The sequence below is a fragment of the Balearica regulorum genome, chromosome 7 (genome assembly GCF_011004875.1).
Source record: "Balearica regulorum gibbericeps isolate bBalReg1 chromosome 7, bBalReg1.pri, whole genome shotgun sequence".
Classification (NCBI taxonomy): Eukaryota; Metazoa; Chordata; class Aves; order Gruiformes; family Gruidae; genus Balearica; species Balearica regulorum.
Window position 1 is genome coordinate 28,416,630 of NC_046190.1, and position 20,299 is coordinate 28,436,928.

Sequence of the window (20,299 nt, forward strand, 5' to 3'; positions counted from 1 at the left end):
TGCTTGTGGACTTGAGTTGTGCTATGAATAACAGCAGGAGAATCGCTATGTGCAAAAGTCATCACAGAAAACGTTTTATAACTGTTTGAATTGTAAGGGTTTCTTTAATATGTCACTTGCTCTTCTGTGAAATGTTGCTGTCCATGTCCAGGTATTCATGAAGGCCAGTTCACTTTCAAAGTAAAGAATAGCTGAAAGAATTTACCAAAGTTTTGAAACTGAACATACTGGAGTCTCAGTCAACTTCTTCCTTTTGCCTTTTCACAAGCAGTGAGATAATGGGCATTGATATCTGTGATTTGAACTGAACGTTTTTGCTTCAGATTTCGGTGTTTTATGAAAGGAAGAATACCTGCCTTATTGTCATCCTCACAATTCTTAAAGTCATTCCTGAGATACTTGTACTCAGATGCAATTTCTACAGTGGTAACAGGTTTTGTGAATTTCTTGCAAACCTGTCTAAAGCTCTTGAATCTTTTTTATGCTCTGTAGTGATTATTCTCCCTCTCTCCTTCCCCCTCTCTCTCTCTTCTTCTTTTTTTTTTTTTTCCCCTCTGTCCTCTAAAGGTAAGTTCATTTTAAAGTCAAGTTTTCCCAGCTATGTGTTGGTGAGGATGAATCCTAAAACACTAACTAGTTCAAACCCGCTCTCTACATTTTTACTGGTTTCACTGCAAAGCCTATATACAACAAAGGAGACTGCATCAGCTGTAACAGAATTCAGGCTGAGTAAGCGCATGGTACTTTTTGGCAAAATGCTGTTTCTCCCTTCTCCTTTTTTCTCACTGTTCAGTCTCTCCATTTATTTTCTTTTTTGAAAATTTTTTTTTTTAAAGTCTGAATGCTCTTTGCTTTGCTTTTTCCCTCATTTCATTTTCTCCTGAGTGGGATTTGATCCCAGTACAGCTGGGGTTTAAGCTGATCTTTAAGAAGCAGAATTTGACTGGATTATGCATTAACTACAGTAAGTACAGTCATCTCTTATTAAATATTCCCATCTTTAAAGTGAAAATCTTAATTTTACTTAAAGATGCTACTAACGCTTCATTGTTTAATAAGAAAAAAGAAGAAAAATACCTAGAAATTTTTTTAAAATTGTATAGATCTAAGCAGTTTCATACTGTAAATCATCCTGCATAATACTACAATTTCACACTATAAGTCTGTAAATCATAAATTATAAATTTAGTCCGTAGCTACATGACTGTGCAGTGATCACATTTTTCTAAGTTTTTTCCTGTAATACTTTAAATCTTCTTTTTGGACTTCTCATATTGGTACTACAGATTGTGTAAAAGGCACTCGTCTTTCTGGTTTGAAACACCGTGGTGCCATAGTCCAGTGGTCAAAAGCAGAGCTGCACAAGTGGGCTGTGCTAACAGAGGGTGTGTATGATGGTCTGCGGGTGATGATAATGGCTTCATCCACTGTCCTTGCAGGATGTGCTTAGTTATGTAATTTTTGCCTTTTACAGGATTTTCAGTTACGGGATTACGTATGCCATTCCACTGGAAGTGTTAAGTGTTGATCAAGCCAATGAAGTCTTGCAACCTGTATGTGTGGTGGAGCATGATCTTGGATATTGTCACCAAAAGATGTGAGCTCCTCCCAAAAAAGAAGTAATTTGCTTTCCAGCCAGGAAAATGCAAGGTTGGTTATAGAAGAGGGGAACTATTAAAAAAAAACAAACAACTCACCAAGAATGCAGGTGCATTGCAATAAAACCTGAGCAAACAGACAGGATTTTATTTCAATTCTGATTCTAATGCCATTGTTCATTTGATCTGGCAGAATATACTCGAGACAGATTTTTTTAGTTCTATTGCTGATTTTTAACCACTTGTAATTAAGATTAGATTGGATCATCACTGATTGTAAATAAATCTTCACATTCACTGTCCCAGTGAATACAATGAAGATAATAAAACTTCTATGGGCTAGAATTAATACTAGGGGGAGTTGTGTAAATTAATGGTAATGGATTAGCACTAAGAATAATTAAACAGTAAGAAATTTTCCTATTCCTATATACGTGTATTTTATGAAATCACTAGGTGAAATTAAGCTTGCTCTGAAATCAGTAGGAGGTTTGCTTTTGACTTTAATGGCAGTGGATTTCACCCGTTGTATTCTACAGCTTTTGAAATCAAACCAGAAAACAAAGAACAAAAATTTGTTCTTATTTTTTATTACAACTATCCCTCAGAAATTGCTGACTGGCATTATATTCCTGCATGTATCTCTTCGAAGGATATCTGCAGATGCAGGTGCACTGCAGTATTTTGCATCAGTTTTAAGTGCTCTCTGTGAATAGTGGGTTCATTTTCCTTTTCTCTGGGGGCTCAATATGCCATTTATTAGACAAGTGTGATCCTTATCTCCTCTTGGCAGAAGACATCATATTTCCATCGCTCACGTAAGACTAACTGTAACAACCTCCAGCATGCTACTGAGACAGTGTCCTCTATTTACAGTTTTTAAATGAGCTGACTTGAATGTTTTTTTTAATTTATTGTTGTGTTGTCAGCAGGTTAATTATCCCCTTCTCATTATTGTCCACACCACTGCTGTCATTTATTTTAAACAGTTGAGGTCATTCTGCTATTTACACCAAGATTCTGAAGAAATCATGTTGCAGTATAAGCAGGGCTTCAAAAGCATTTAATCCTTCTTTTTGCAGTAGTTTTATGTATCTGTTTAATTTTATAATTCATGTCATCACTTTTGCAAGAGGTTAGTTGCTATTCTAAGGGAGTATTTTATTGCACTGTCTTGTCATCGTAAGTCTACATGCTGTCAGATGCTAATCTTCCTGTCCTGAAAGCTTCCCACCATCTGAGATATTAACTGTGTGTTTTACATCCCAGTTACCTTTACATTAGCTATACTCTAGGTATTGTTAAAGGTCTGGAAAGATGGTTATCTGGCATCTCTTGAGCCTGCAGGAAAAACTTTGCCAAAGGGGAAAGTATTTCCGTGAGAATGAGTACACATTTCTTCTTAAATCAAATTTTTAGTAATTTGTCATTAGCTGTCTCAGCACATGCAAAAAACTTTTTCCTGATAGGAAGTGTCCTTAAAAAAAGGCTTCTTCACTGTGCTGTAGCCTCAGTTCTTGTTCGACTCTGGCTGTGTCTCCCATATTACACTGCGAAAATGTTTGATAGCAGAAAGGATTTTATTTCAATGTTCTATCTATTTTTGGCATAAAGCATTCTTTAAGTGGTATCGTCTAACCATTACAGGAAGCAGGTGTTTTCTCTGCTACTATACATGTGAGGTAATATAATATCAAGTGCGCTGAGAATTACCTAGGATAGAAACACAGACTGATGTTAGGGGAGACTTTGCCTATCAGATGTAGGATGCACACCTGGTTGGTGGTGATTTCATAGCTCCACTCTCAGAAGACTGAGCAGTCAGTCTTCTGAGCTGAGACAGATCATTACAGCACCTTTTATAAGACACGTCTTTTTGGTTCCTAGACTTCAGTTGTTAATTCTGTCCCTCTAATTTCCTGGTGAGTGAAGAGGAAGGTACAAACCTTACTTTTGTCTCTCAGTTAAGAGACACCCTCCTACATAAATACAATTATTATGGGAAATTCCAGTATATACTCAATGAATACCAATCTAATTTTAACCTACTGTGGTTTTTTTTTTTTAATTTGGCATGCCACAGCCAGGGCTGTTTCTTAAGCAAAGACTGAAAGGAATTTAATCTCATTTTAAGTTGCAGCTCCACACAGTTTAAAAGTCTATTGCAGTTCCTCATATTCCTCTCCCCAGCCAGGGTTTAATCAGTATTTCATTCTAAAATGAAATTGAAAATAATTCTGAAATATGACTTGGGATACAGTTTATAGGGGTGTATGTATGCATGTGCTTGTGTGTGTCTCTGTATGTGTACATATACTTTATACATATGTATAAAATAATGTTTGGTAGAATGTTCATCTTTTGTTTGTTTGGAAAGACTTTTTTTCCTCTTGCACGAAATTATTTTTCTCTGTATCGATCTTTGGATTCTTGGAATTTTACTACCATAAACCTAAACACTTTCCACAGTTATTTTTCCAAGGGCTTTTACTCTTACACTCAACGTCTAGTGTCACACAGGATTAGATCTTTTTTTTCTCTTGATTTGTTCTACAGAATGATTCTAAACCGCTGATTTTGTAAAATGGCAATCGATTCCAGAGGAAGAGAGTAATGTTGCAAATACAGAATTACAACTTCACGCCTGGCTTAGGCAGTAGAAGAAATTGGATTCAAGGGGTCTGTCTATGTATTTTCACACATCTACAAATATCTAAAATTGAACAAAGAAAAAGCGAAGGAGAGGACTGTCTGAGTTAAATTTCTTTTCCTGTAAATGTCTTTTCTTTTTGAAGCTTGTTGCAGTGAGAAGGCTCCACTTTGATTATCATCAGCTATAATATAGTTTCTAATGAGCCTGAAAGAGGCATAAAGCATCCTGACACACAGGCTGCCCACAGGAAGCAAAGCAAGTGTCAAACTGAGGTTCCTCTTTAAGAGTTAAGGAGATTATATGCTGCTGTAGAAGCCCACTGTGCAATTACTTCACTTTCATTGTCACAGATTGCTACTGAAATCCTTCTATCTGATAGTATTTGATGAAGCATTTAACATTTTAAATCACAGTGGACTAATACAGTTCAGAATGAATCTTGAATATTTTAACTGGATGAAATGCGTCTGAGAATTTTTTGTTTCAATATGCCATGCTTTTTTACTTTAAGAAAATCTCAAGCACTTGAAAAATATAGCATTGAAAATTCCATTTGCTGCTAGAGATGCTGTAGAATAATTTTTAAAAAAAAAATACTTTCCTTGGTTGGAAATGGCGTTGGCCATTGGCCATGAAGCATGTATTAGTTCCTTGAGGTAGTTGAGCATTCCCATTGTCCTGGGTACCGAAAAGCACAAAATCACTGGCAATCACTTTGCCATTGTATTTGGAGATTAAAGGACAGGACCTAAGAAATGAGGCAGACCTTGAGTCAGAAGATGACGTAGCATCAGATAATGCAGCTAAACAGCACGTCTAGCACAGATAAGCTATGAATGAATTCTTGGCCAGTCATCCCTTTGCTAACCTGTTTGCCAAGGTAAGGGCTTGATTTATCTTTCAGCATTGATTTTTATTTTCTTCAATTATTTTTTAAATTCAGTTTAATTAAGATTTGCTATGGTCTTGTATGCTTCCAGGAATGCATAAAGAGCACACTGCGCATTAGAAAACTACCTGGACACCGACTTCTGTGGTTGTTCTCTTTATTCCCGTCCTGCCACCTGAACGACCTGATCTTGGCAGCACATATTTTAATCAATTTATCCATTTTCTAATGTGAAAAGCAGTGTATAAGGATTTATGTGAAGGTCTTGAGATGACTCAACTATTGGCTTGCATCTCTGCAGCAGAAGGCTGTGGTTTTCATTTCCACCCCATGTACTAGGCTCGTACCCAATGCTTGGCACTGTATTTCAGTGACAGGGGGTGTTTCATTGTGGAAGATGTCATCCTGAAGATGACATTATGAACTCAGCTCTATTGTTTCTCCATCTGGAAATGGAAGACTCCAAGGAATACTTCAGAAAGAGCAGGAGTTTAGCTTAGGGCCCCGCCAAACGTTCCTAAAATCATTGCCGTGGCAATGGGCGCGTGAGATGTTTGGTACATGACAACCGTGTTTCTGCCTGAAGAGTTTTTGCAGCATCGCTGTCTACATCATTTTCATCAGTGTACTGCATCTGTTGTGCCATTTGTATAACACTCAGATTTCTATTAGCAGAGCAGAAATTTCTCTTCTGTGCAAGTAACAGCAATTGTAACAAGTCAGCTTTACTGCTGCCTCTTCTTCCTACCTCTGGAGAGGCGTATTCTTCCTGTTGCTGCAGCTGCAGTGTGAAAGGCAGTTGTAGAAGTCAGTGTGTGGCACCACTGGAGCATTTAAATGCATTTGCCAAGGGAAATGCTCTAGCTGATTGCATATTTTTCAGTAATACGGAGACAGAAATTCTTTAATTATGGTGCAAGATGGTGGTGGTCGCAAAGGTCACAATATTGACAGTTTATAAATGTCTTTAGTAAAGGAGATGGAAAATGGAAGATTTTTATTTCATTAAGAGATTTTGCTTTTAATTTGCACTTAAAAAAAAATCTTTATCTTCCTGAAGTCTACATAATGGATGCAATCTGTGTCTGTCCATCTAACTCTTTGTCACCCCACCTTTTCTGTACTTCTCTGTAATCTTATTACAGCTTTCTGCGCTTGTTTCCATCCTCCCCTCTTCAGAGGGAGGGGGGAAGGAAGGAAGGAAGAAATCAATCTGTCTTTCAAGTCTTTCCTCCCTGTTTGTTTCTTTTTCCTCTGGTTTGAGAAACATGGAAAAAATGCTGGACTCTACCTATGAAAACTGTGATACCCAACGACCAGACTTCAGCCCTGTGTTTTCATGCTCTTCGACAGGGAACACGATGATGAATCTGCACAGATCTAGTCATAGCCCATTAATGAGCTTGTGTTCTCACCCAGTGAATAGATAGTAGATTTCAGATGGATTTGGGTTAGGCATATGCAAAGGAAAAGCTTCTGTTTGTTCTGTTCTCCTTAGGCTGGGCCATTGATATTATACTGTGCAATATTTAGTGCAGTAGGTTTTCGTGCTTTGAGATCAGAACTTACTCCCCTTAATCCTCAAATTGTTACCTGATCATTCCAAGATAATCTTTTGCCAAAGGCTTTCTATCTATCTACTTTCTGATAGTTTAAATGCTATTAAGAGACCTTATTGCAAACTTTTTCCCTAGATGGCTGGAGGACCTAAAAAACCATCAAGTTTGCAATTTCTTGCAAGTTGTGAAAGAACAAGCCCATTTATGTTTTGATCGGTTTGGGTTTTTTGGTGTTTTGTTTGTTTGTTTCCTTTAGAAGTCTGCTTTGGAACTATAGAAAATCAAAGCCGTAATTATATGTGAAGTCTTGCATCATGCATCAACGTGACGTGATTGGACAATATTCAGAGTGCCATTTGGATGCTGATAGTGTAAAAACAAAAAAACAGCCCAAGCCACCAGAGCCCCAAACTCAAATCCATAAAGCCCACAGATGAGAAAGGATTCTCTCTGTGTTTTAAGTAATCTAGGGTAGTGTGACTTCTCTTCAAAAGTGATTTAAGCACTCGGCCTATAAGCCTTTCTTTAAGTCCAAATCTGTCTTTCCTAAGACACAATTGAATGTGTTATATAAAAGTAATAGGACTCTGTATCATTGTTCCATTGGTGCTTTCTGAGACTGCTTTTATCCTGTAAGTATTCTTACTAACTGTTTCTACTTTTAATTTATATCTAATAGGTAATAATGAACACTTGTCTGTGAATGTGCTTAGGTTTTATGTGAACAGCACTAAAGTTTGCATCAATGAGTTCCTATAAACTAGTCTTTCTTGTAATTTGTTAATATCTTTGCCTTCCGTGACTATGGAAATAACTATCAAGTCACTATTTTTCTGGTGGTATGACAGATTCTTCCATTTACACTTGGAAGCATATGGGCATGGACAGCTGAGAAAATACTAAGAGGAAAATGAGATTTCAGGAAGCTCTTAGGTTAAAACACTGGTTGTCATCTGGTGTGATGAGTAACTAGAGTTTAACCCAAAAGTCTGTCCTTTTCTGTAACATATATCCATATATATATCAAAATATAGATATTTTGTCAATGTTTTCTCAGTTTTTTACTATTCAGTGTTATAGGGTCAGAATTATTATGGGCAGCATGAAGTATTACGGACAGCACAAATTATTAATAAATGGAAAGTTAGTCTTTTTCCAGCATGTTTAGAAATGTAAGAAAATAACCAGAAATGATGATCAAGAATACTGGGACAAACCTGAGCTTAAATAGCTTAAACAGCTTTGCTGGCGTACAGGATTCCAAGTCTGTTCTGGGTTTATGATCCCATTGGACTGAGGCACTGGAGAGCACTGTCTGACCCTTCTTGCAGCTAGAGTTTTTGCTGCTCCTGGAAGTCAAATACGATCATTGGCCCTGTGCAGAAACATGTGTAGGGATCACATTGGCGTTCAGTAATGAAAAGACCTTGGAGTGCAAGTGTCAGGCTGCTGGATACTGTCATGGATTTATACTGTAGCAAATGCAAATATTCTCAGCAAAGTATATTCTCATGCTTTTAGTATCTACCTATACAGAAACACAGAGGTTTAATGCTTTCCTGGGACTTACCTGTACCCGCAGCTGAGCAGTGTGCCAAACTTCTTCAGTTACTCTCTAGGTTTCATAAAAAGTTAATTAAAAATTATTTTCTTGGTAAATTAGACACTAGACAAAGTTATGGTCAATAGTGACACCTCATTATGCTACAAATAATCTGTGACTGGGTTGGTTAGGGCTTTTTGGGCAGTAGTACCTTTGCATATTACAGTGAGCGATGCCAGTGACCGGGACTAGGGGCAGCACTGTGAAGTACCAGCCTTGCTGATATCAGTGGAAAACTTGCCTGCTCCTCCCTTCACCACAAGTCTAATTTTAAAGAGCAATTAAAAATGCACTTTAAAGGTGTATTGTGATGGCCTGTTATCCCTAGGCAGGGGATACCAGGGTCATACCAAGGATACCATCACATTCCAAACCCCTAGTATTCACAATCTCCTGGTAGTCACTTTGGAGAGCTGAATCTTTCTCTGTGTCTGAGCTCAGAAATAACTCTTGGTGGAAGTTTGTGGAAAATCAGTTCTGGCAACTGAGAAGAAAAAAAAAAGTTGTTTAGTATCACAAAGAACATTTTGCATCTTTACAGGTAGTATAAATGTCCAAGTAATACCAATTTTGTCACCATAATTCTCATGACACTAAACTCAGTTGAAAACCCTAAATTAAATTTGTGTTACAGTCCACAGAAATAAGAGAGCAGGCATCTTCAAAAGAGTCTCGTGTGTGAGCAAACTTGTATATAAGAAATAAGCCACTGTTAGAGAATTTAAGTAGTTTTCTTCTTTAAGAAAAATATGGCAGTTATATGGTCTGCCAAACTTTCAGTGGGTTAAAACACAGATGTCTACAGAGATCTGGAAAGAAGCCACTTTGGAACGTGATTTTTATCAACAGGGATTAGAAGGAATGATCAAAACAAATTTGAAGTTTTAATAAATAAACAAGTTTCCATCTTCGTTGCTTACCTTACTGTTTCCCTCTGTTATGTTATGCAGGTACTACTAGATTGCAGGTAGCAGATGGGATTCTTGTTCTTCATTAGACTTTAATATCACTTCATATATATTTAAAATTTATAACAGGTCTCATGAATTCAAATGAGATGTTACAGTCCACAGATACAACCGCAATAACAGTTATACAGCTTTTAGAAAATAGCCAACCCCAGGTGTTGACTCATGAATATTTATATACAGCAGTCATCATGGAAGCAAAATACAATTTGGATCTGATCCTATTTCAAATAAAATGGATAAAACCCACTCAGTGCTGGAAACAATCCTTTAAAAGACATCCGAGAAAAAATAATAATAATTCTTCCCCATCCCTGTGTGTTTCCCGAAAAAAATGGGATGGGGAAGAGGGATCAGAAAGTGAAAATATGATGCAGGTTTGGGGTTTTTTTTAATTATTGAGAGGGTGCATATTTTTCCTAAATTTGGAACATATTCTTATCTAAAGATATGTAAACAAACTCTTTCTTACATACAAAATTTTTGAGTTGGGTCACAATGTTTGAACTTAAGCGAATATTCTTTGCATGCTAAATTTAATGAATTAAAGTAATTTTTGTGATGCCTGTGGAAGTAAAAGCATACTTTTTTTTTAAGTCAGTAAAGATTTTATTTTAGTTTTCAGTAACTGGAATGTAGCCAAATGGATTTTTCTCACTTTAAAAAACACTCATTCAAACCTGGAAAGTTTCAATTCCAAAATATGATTTTATTTTTTTTTTAATGTTCTAGGGGGAAAAAAAAAAAGGGTCTGTAACTGAAATGAGATAAAAATAAATTCCTGGTATAAGTTGTAGGCCAGATTCTGATTTTATTTGCACCCTTGCAGATGCTAGGATATTTCCATAAAGTAACATTGTTAGAGATTTATCTCGTGGCACTGAGATCAGTGTCATGCACACGAATGTCTGACGGAGCAGAGGTGGGATCTAGGAATTTTTATCCATTGAGAAAGCTAGGCAGTTCGACAGATCAGGAAAATAGGACCAAAACCAGACTTTATATGGAACTTACATTTGCAGTCTTTCCACATTTCTACAGTTTTCTCCTGAAAACAAAACTCCATGAACCAAGGAGACAGTAAAAAGGGTAGGGGAAAATGCTTGTGACAATAAATATGCATGAAACTACATAAAAATAAATGAGGTACATATTACATCAGTTTAGAATGTAAACAAAAGCTTGTGAAATGTGATTAATTGTTGAGAAAGACCCCAATCTGTTCTTTTTTTCTAGTGACCGTGGATGTTGGGCAAAGTCGTGCAGAACTGGTCACTGTGTTCTACTCCTTTTCCTAGTAGTCCATCATTTTCCTGTGTTGGCGGGTAAGACATTAAAGTACTAAAGACCTAATGATCAGACAGTCTGGGAGGTCTCTCTCTGTCTTCAGAGTAAAAGAACTCTGCTGAGTTATAGAAGACAGTATACAGGAGCAGTAGCCAGCAAAATCAGAAAGGAGTGACTTCATATCTGTTATTTCAATACGACAGTTCTCTAGCAATGGAGAAGAAAAGAGTTGATTTCCTGAGGTGATATTGCTGTTACTCAGAGGACCAGAGCTATGCGCTAAGAACTTTGTATGTATTCAGTTGTCTTTGAACTTTCTAACTTGTGTCAACTTCCGAAACCAAGTAAAGTTTCAGGAGTGATGTTACTTGCATAAAATTTGTAGGAAAAATTTGCAGATATGGTGAAAGCGATACTTCAGTTCTGTGACTTGTTTTGAGCACTTATAGTATGGGATTTCTTGAATACCCATTATGTATTTGCCATAAAGACTTTGAATCCCAGAAGATTTACAGAAAGCAATTAGGGATGTTATTTCATTAAAACATTTCACACTTAATTAGGTAACAGAAACAATATCTGAATTTGGTGTTTAAATTTTAAGCTGGGTATAGTCACAGTAAAAAACTAATATTTTGATGGAAAAAGAATTAGCTTGGCAATTATTTGTAATGTGCAGTAGAGCCAAGAAATAATTGTTAAAGTTCTGCTTTAAAGGCAATACAAGAGGACATAAATAAAAATTCTTTCCTATGCATGATCAGAGAAGAACATTAAGTAGACTGCCCATGTGACTATCACGTAGGCAATTTTGCATTTTCTCTCATTTATTTTTGTTAAATATATTTTTAATAAAACATGCAGATCTCTTTGAGGAGCATAGTGCTGCACAGGTAGAGGGCAATGTCCAGGTGGCACATGACTTTATTTAGTGCAACTTTGTAAGGAAGGGCAACCAGTTTTTCTCATGCAGTCTCAAGACTGATAATCAGGTACAGGCAAGCTGGGATTGATTCCACATCTAAGAAGGGATTCATGCCAGTGGGAGTACATGGCACAAAGGAGTTAGATGGCTGTTTGCAACCCAAGATCTTGACAGAGCCTCATGTGTCTTTGGATATCAGGATAAAAGCAGGCAGTGGCAAACACCATGGGGTGTCTTTGCATCACCAGGGAATGTATTTTGTATTTGCTCAGTAACTGGTAACAGAAGTCTGCAATATCTAGAGAAACAGCTTAGTGCATATTAATTTCTTGGAATTGCCCAAAACAAAGCAGAAAGTACAATCAGTTTTCTGTGGACTCAAACAATTAAGGCAAATCTAAATAAGTTAAAAACATCTATCTGTACTTATGCAGAAAAGGAATTAGGACTTAGATGTAATAACATAACCTTGCTCAGCTAAGTATGTGAGGCAATATTTGGAGCTCTGTGCTGCATAACCATTAGAATTCATATGCAAGCATTGCTTAGAGAGGAAAGACATTTTAATGCATATCTTCTAATTAACTATCAACTAGCTATGACATAAAGACACCATAAGAGAAGGAAAGGGTATGAGTCATCAGTTGCTCTAGCACTCACTTTGTTGCCATAAGGAACATCTTTAGTTATAGTTTCATGAACCGGCATTGCTGAGGTTGATAATTTACTGTACACAAGAGCAATAGGCTTATGTGGAACCTAGTGAAATTTGGATCTTAAAAAGAAATGGGGTAACCGAATGTGTGCCATGTTCGGATTAGCAATTCAGATGTAAGATAGCCCTCCAGAGGGACCATAATATTCTGTGAGAAAATCTAATTGAAACGTACCAGCAGTACATTTCATCAAAAGAGTGGCGCTGGAACCTGATGTGTTCTCTAGCCACAGAGCAGAGATACACAAGTGAAGAAAAGCTTTGCCCTGTCCCCAGCAATGTGCTTTACTCTGATGCAGAAAGGCCACAAGCGGATCTGGAATAATTTTGTTTTTTGCAGCAGCAGTGTAACTGCATTTGAGGAAACATTGGTGTAGGCAGGATGGCCGTGTGAGTGTTTCATGGCTTTAGTCTATATTGGCAAGCTTGGAAAGCACTGCATGATTTGGAGCTGAGAAATAAAAGTATTAGCAAGCTGAGGGAGGAATCCCGATTCCTGCTGACTCTATTACTGAACCTGGCAGCATCTAAGATGCCGTCAGGGATGACATTCTATATGATGTGAGTATACCATTCACCACAGGGAAGCAGATTGCACAGAGACAATTAAGCCATTGTCAGACCAGTTGCTGCTGGCCTAGACTAGCGTGAAACTCTGGCTTCCCCTGCTACTTATGCCGCAGCCCACTAGCTTTTCCAGACTGGGGTTTACATTGGCATCGCTGCCTGGTAAAGCGTTCACACAGCAATAACGGCATCCTGTTCAGCCTCCCTTCCCCTCTCCCTTATATCCTGCAAAACCCAAATAAGGTGGCAGTTTTCTGCCCCAAGAAATAATTGCTTTTGGCCAAGGCGATTGCAGGTGATGGTGAAGCCGGCCCCGAGGAAGCGCTGCGGTCGCTCCGAGCGGGGCAGCCCGGGCACCGGCACTGCAGCCCGGCCGGCCGACTGCTGGGTCTGGCGCTCCCTCTCCTGGCTGAAATACTCTGAACCTGCTGCGGGAGAACTGCAAGCTGCAATCGTTTTCCCCGGGTTCCAAACGTACCAGGGAAATCTGAAGATTTGGTTTTGGTACAGCTTATTCTCCCTTAATGATCAACACGTTTATTTTCGTCTTCTCTCCCAGCTGGTTTTCTCCTGGTCCTGCCTGATAGCAGCAGCAGGAAGCGCGAAGAAAATCAAAACAGTGCTTTGCAAGGCTTAAATGTAGTAATTCGCCTTTATCTTATATGCTGAATAAACATTCTGAAGAGCTTAATAACTGCCCGGTCACCTTCAGGGAGATGCTTCGGCCCAACAGGTCATCAGAACTTTCCTTGTCCTCTTCATCTTCTACCACTGGAGATTCCTACTTTAGGTGTGGATTGTCTGCATTGATCTGTTTTGATCACACCTACATTAATGGGTTCTTCCAGCACCTTAGCAGGCATACAGCCTTTAGAAGCTATTTCAAACTGTTACCATGTTGGATTGTGGAAACTTATAAAAAGTGCAGTGGATTCAAGAGCATCGCAATAAGCGTGGTAGACAAGTTTGTTGTCAAAACTTTCATCTGAATAAGTACTTTGTTACTTTGTATGTTATTTAAATGTATATTTAAATTCAAAGGGTGATTAGATGCTTTGGGGAAAAAACCAAACACCTCATAAGCAAGCATGTTGGAAATTCATATTCATTTAGTATGCATTCTTGTCTATACTTTTGCTCCTCAAGTGTATAGGAGATAAATTGATTTAAAGGGGAAAATGTGACAGATACATAATTCTTGTGCTTAACATTAAAGGCCAGACTGAAGAAGAGCACGTAGAAGGCATACCAGGAGAGCATGGCAGCCTGCACAAGCCTATGGGAAGGTAGAGGGAGGAAAATTACAGAAAAATGTAGATAATACCCCAAGAGAGTACATGTGAAGAAACTGCGGAAAATAAAGGTGAGTCAAAGAAAAACATACACAAACAATGTTTAGGTCTTGTAAATTTACTGTCAGCAACTGATGTTTACATTACTTGATACGTAGAAATTATAAATTTTCCGTATTTGTCTGACCATTTGTCCATTTTATATCCCAGCATGTTTTCATGTGAACTTTAGATAGTACTGGTAAACAAAAGAAGAGTATCAATAGAACAACTTATATTTGCTTTACAGATTTAATTTTCTCCCTCTGTTTTTACAATCAGTTGGACCTGGTGCTTTAAATATCCTTGGCTGCAAAGTACAAGACAATTTATTTTAATGTCAAGATAGAGAGGGATTTAGATACGGAGTAATACATTCTTGTACTTTACAGTTAATACCAGTTTCCTGCTTTTTCTTGCTATCTTGATATCTATTCTGCTTATGATCACTTCTGTGTGCCAGTTAGAAAATACAGAAGCATAATAAAAACAAATTTTAAAGAATAGTATATTAGATAAAGAGAAAGCCACAAAACCACTGCAGGTTCTGAATGTCTCCCTCTAAAGCTGTTCTATGGTTCTGATTAAATTATTTGAGCTGATTCTAGGTCAGCAGATGAGAGATGCATTCTGAGTGATGTCAGACCCTCTCTTGTTTTCACAGCCACGCTATGTTTTTCTGTCCACATCACATTAATGCATGTTTTTGCACATATTTATTGTACTGAACACAAATGAAAGGAGAAACAGTTTCTATAGAATTTTTGATAACGGTCTGTAGGAGCAAGAAAATGAAGTGAGTTTGGATGAGTGCTGTACTGTACTATTATTCCATTGTTGTGATCAGAATATTTTTATTCTTTAGTTGTCTTTTGAACAGAGTGTTCTTGGTGAAATATCAAGGATGATTAAGAGAACAGATCAGAACAAGCATATTTTTCCAGAATAAAGTCATCCACAGTTCTTTGATAGTGTTTGTTAGTACATGTGTATCTGTAATTTTGGATGCAAAGGCATTCAGATATGCTTCCCTTCAGTTTTATGAGTACATCGGTTTTCTAGTTTAATTTGTTGCTTTTGTTAAATACAGTGTAGTAGATGATGTGTTTGTTATCTAAGTGGCTAGAATAACGGCTAAAATTTGGCAGCAGTGCCATTTCTTTTCCTACCTATCCCAAATTCAATTCAAATTTTACTTTTGTGACACAAGTGACAATCTGTGATAATTGCATTATAGTAATTTAAACTATAAGCTCTTTAATCTCGTGTAAATTAGAGGCATCTAAAAAAGACAGTTTGAGTTACAATTTTTGTTTTGTAATATTGGAAATAACTTCTGTAGTTGGAAACTAAATTATAAAAGTTTGTTTCGTATTACTTTTATGGCCATGTAACGCTCTCTGTTAGATTGGTTGAACTGTGCTCAGAATTTACAAAATTCTGCTCACCCTCACACTGGCCCTTTGGAGCTGGGGTGGACTCAGGTGCTGCTCTCATTTCTTCTGACTGATCTGTTTCCAATTACGGCGGCTTAAGTTTCTGCTCACCGCGCAACTCCTTGCTCGTTATTTGGTCGCCCAGAGTCTCCAGTCCCACACGTCCTTTGAGAGAGACGGCTCAGGGATGACAAGCCCATGAAAATGAAATGGCTGTTTTCTCTTTTGGCAGGATTTCAAGTCAGCGCAGGTCTGCAGGCTGGATGGGCACTGCCAGCTCTGCGGCCAAAGGGCTGCTCATCCTCCTTGTGAAGCCCCTGTCCCGGCATCAGAGCCCAATAAGAAAAGTGGACTTCAGAGCACTGTGGAGGTTTATGAGTCTAAAATACAGAAAATGAACCAAAGGGTTAGGTTTTTTCTTTTATTTTTAGAAAATTGTTTTGATTTTTAAACTAATACCGTGAGCTTCTGGGCATAAGTCATCATTTTTTAATGCTTAAGAGGAAACATATTGAACTGATTTGTGCACATAAAGGAAATATTTCTGTCTAGGAGTATATCCTGCATGAGGTACATAGCTAGATATATGGCAAATAAATCATTTATTTTAGATAAGTATTGCATATATTTTATGCTAATTATCTGCACAGATATTAATTCCATCAGAGACTAATTAACTAATATCTTTAAATAACATGCTCAGTGTTCCTCACACTGTTAGGTTAGATTTCATGGCAAAAGATTGACTGTTCTGTTTTTTCATGAAGAAAAATAGCATAAAAAAGAATCCTACATAATGTAATCACAGGTGCTTAAGTCAAAATATCTCTGTGCAGTATGACAGACACAGGAAGAGCCTTGCTAATAGAGATGACTGTTTTGTTTCCTTTAGAGGTAGATCATTTATATCATGACAGGAAATTCAGAGTGTCTAGTAGTGACTTGTTCCTTTTCTTTGTCTGTCAACTACAAATCCAGTTGATTGTAATGATAACTTTTTTGATGTAAAATGGCAATAGACATTGTGACAAATAGGACAGCATCTCACATTTTTGTACCAAACTCCAAACCATTTTGATCTGTTTTGGGGATTAGATTGCAATATGATCTTTCTTCCCCTGGAGGAGTCAGAGGGTTCAAGGTGTCCTGCCCTCTGATCTGCCAACCATATCTCTGAAACTGTGGGAACCACAGTTATTGTCTTGCCTTCTATGCAAGCCCAGAAATGTGGAAAACATTCCCCCTAATTCTCCCCACTTAGTCCTGCTTCAGCTGATGAATGCAATGAGTCAGCCTGTATCAATAAGCAATCATCTAATTGCTTATTTAAAAGAATATGGCAATGCACCTGAAATAGCTTTGGCTGTTTAAATACTTGGCTTTTCTGAGGATTAAATGCTGTTATGATGGCATGAGCCTCAGTCTGGGCTGCATGTGTCTTCCCGGCATTGGCACTGGGCGAGTATACCTAGTTCATCTCTTAAAACTTCCCTGCTCTTTGTACCAGACTACCTAGGTTAAAATCAAGGTTTAGGTATCTACAGCATAATTGTAGTGTGCGTTGCCTAAGGTCAGAGTGGTCCCAGTCTGGTCTGCTCTAACTCCTTGCAAGTGGTGCAATATACTGCTGTTGTCTTGGGAGTTGTTTTAGAGATAGCTAAGTTTCCCGCTTTGCTGTTATTTATACTGAAAATGTAAACACAGGTCAATAGATTTTAGACATAATTTCTTTCTCATTTCTTTTTCAGATGTAAATGAAATGGTTAAGTATAAGTGATGGGATAAAGTAATCAGATTCCATATCAAATTTTCTTTAGAGAATTCAGTGAGAAACTTAGTTTTAAGAGATCTAATTCAATAGGTTTCTTCAATAACTTCTAAATAGAAATAGGATCATAGATCCTCGACTAAGAAAATATCTGACTAATCTTTGTGTATTGTGGGTTTTTTTAAACCCAAAATACAGCTTTAAGTTGCAAGGATTGTGCATTTACATGTGTTGCATCATAGTTTCTGAGAGGTCAAAATAGTATGCAGACACTATGCAGCTGTGATACTATCCTTATCTTAAATATTTTAGTAACAAAACACTTGTTAAAGGTGGCTAGCTCTATCAGATAAGTATAAAAAGTGGAAAATTAGGGAAGAAATGGAAGTTGAGACGGTCTGGTTTGGTGTATCTCTTTCACTTGCTAGTAAAAATGCATTTTAAAATGCTTTCACAAATTTAATATCTCCTTATGTGATATTAATTTAAATAAATGATTCTTGAGTATATCTGGCCATTTCGAAAGGCCACCATGAGCATGGATGAGGACTGATTCTTAATCGCGTGGAACTTCTTTAAGCCTGTACAAAGCTGAAGCAAGGACACACCTCAATAGTGGTCATCTGGGAGAGCTCATTAAAAGAGTAGGTGGAAAGGAACATATTTTAACTTACTAGTCTAACAACATTGTGGGGGACACTATAGTAAATCAGAAGTTCCCACCTTCTGATTCCATGGAATAAAGAACTGTAATTGAGAAGGCTCGTAATGTCTTGAAGCTCCCCTACTGAGGATGACCACAACTGATACATAATATGCAGTTTTAGGAAAGAGCTGATGATAAAATATTAGAATAGCCTAGTATAAACAACTGGCTCGGTATGTTTTGCAGGTGTAAAGGGACAGAAGAATCATGGTTCCTTCAGTTCATATGCTCTGTAATCCTAGTGTATAAATATAGTCTTAGCGTATGTGCATCTTTTCATTATCACCACTCACTTGTACCATTGGTACCTATTATGCTCTGTATGGTTTTTATCCTCTATAATCCTTTTATTCTCTCTGTGACTTTGCAAATGTACTCCATAATGCTTTGAAGATTAATCCCATAATTAAAGGACATAGTTAAATAATGAAATTCCGGCTTGCTTATACTGAAGTGGCATGTACAATCTTCAACCATTAAAGTACATCTAAAAGCATATTTCACTTGAAGTAACAAAGTACAAGCTAATATTTTCAAAAGAAGGACTTAGAGCTGCTGATTCGTGACATACTGGGTAAGCCTGAATATTGTATCATATATTATGCTTTGGCTGGAATATACTTAAGCCATAACGTTTCATTTGTCTCTACTATTGACATATGACAGTAGCAACACCTTTCCTGTTTATTAAAAAGAAGAGACTTAATTTTACCAGTACACCAGGGTAATAACCCACAACGGATTGAAGAGGCAGTGATATGTGCTGAATCAAAATCTAAATGTCCTACAGCACAAATTACTCCAATTCCTATTTGGTGCCTTGTCTGCCTATAGATAAGCAGGTCATAAGCTCATTCAAGTGGACTCCTGTTTCTTCAGTTACCAATTTGTTCTGATAGCTGCCTTCATTTGAGAAAGCTGTCCCACATCTCCTGCTATAACAAAGTCATCCCGCTGCCTGAACAATAATAGACTAAGCAGTCCTGCCTGCTGCCAGAATTCAGCAAGGCACAGATGGAAGTTACAATCATCAGATGTTTGAGCAGCAGAATACCCTGCTCCTAGTCATTTGTACTGAGGTGTTTCACCTGGGGGATTACTTTATCCATTTGATCTCTTCAGTTTTGGCTTGAAATGGAACCCTGGTGATGACTTTTTATAGTAACTGGTCCATCAGATATCACTAGGACTTCCCTTAACTTGCAGCCATGGGGGGAAAAAAAATTATGTGTTAAGATCAAAATAGGAATTCTGTCCTTTTTTTAGATAAAAAGCTGCACCTGATAGAGTATTATAGAGGTACTAAGCGAAATACCATCTGTCCTATGAGTAAAACCCTGAGGCTAGAACTGACTGAATCATAACAAATGTTTCGCTAACTGCCAAAATACCTGTAGGAAGCATGACCTTGTTGAGTGACTGAGCACATGTAATTTTGAATGAAGTCAGCAACATCGTGTGCATTACTTGAAAAAGTTTGAAGAAAATACTGTCATGTACCACCCCTGTGCAGGCTATGTAGGGTAAGGGGGAATTTCAGGCAAACGTGAGGGGGGAAAAGAAACAATGGAAAGGGTTTGATGGAAAGGGTTTTATTGAGCTTGAGGCCTTGATTGGAGAGGAGAGGATCAAGAGAGGGTTTATAAGCTGTGGGAGGTAAAGCTGGTGAATGACTCGAGGAGTATGGGCCCTTGGGCCAAAGTTCTTGGCCTCAGTATGGCTTAGTGAGCCCACACTGGTGAGCTATTTCAGTAGGATGAACTGTCATCCGTAGATATCTCTCTCTTTCTTTCTCTCTCATTTTCTGCCTGTAAGAAAGAACACTCTTTTAGTTGCCCTGTGTGATCTTTTGCTCTTGGCAATCTCTGCTGTAAGGGAAAATAAAGAATGGAAAAACAATGTCCTTTCCATGGAACAGGTAGCAACAACCCGGTAATCTCCACCTGAAATCTGTTGGTAACTGGAAATAGGAATTCGATGGTCTTTCTCTTAGAGTTTAAGAAAAGGTGCTGGACAGCCAAGATTAACTCTTGATACTGGTGCGTGTCCTCCTGTGTTCCTTCTGAAATGTATTTTCTGAAAGAATTCCTGCTACCATAAGCTCAACTTTCTCACTTCGTAATTACTACTCTTTAAGGTCAGGTTGTAAGTTGGTTTGTTATTTGGAAAGGTATAGAATTAAGATTTCTTAAAGGTTGTCAGAGGCTGAACAGTACAGAAGCAGTTCTAGCAGGGATACATTTGACCAGAACAGTGCTAAAGTCTGTTCTTAAGGGTCAGCCCTTGTGCTATCC

The 20,299-nt window shown here is 37.8% G+C and overlaps 1 long non-coding RNA gene across 1 annotated transcript in view; it reads left to right on the top strand.

Moving 5' to 3' along the window:
- The window catches only part of LOC142602631 (uncharacterized), a 37,896-nt gene extending 17,597 nt beyond the window's left edge, over positions 1-20,299 (top strand). The window contains exons 5-10 of the long non-coding RNA XR_012836384.1: positions 1,475-1,650; positions 10,507-10,595; positions 12,541-12,758; positions 13,324-13,515; positions 13,998-14,127; positions 15,764-20,299. This is a non-coding gene — a long non-coding RNA (uncharacterized LOC142602631). The remainder of the gene's footprint in view (positions 1-1,474; positions 1,651-10,506; positions 10,596-12,540; positions 12,759-13,323; positions 13,516-13,997; positions 14,128-15,763) is intronic.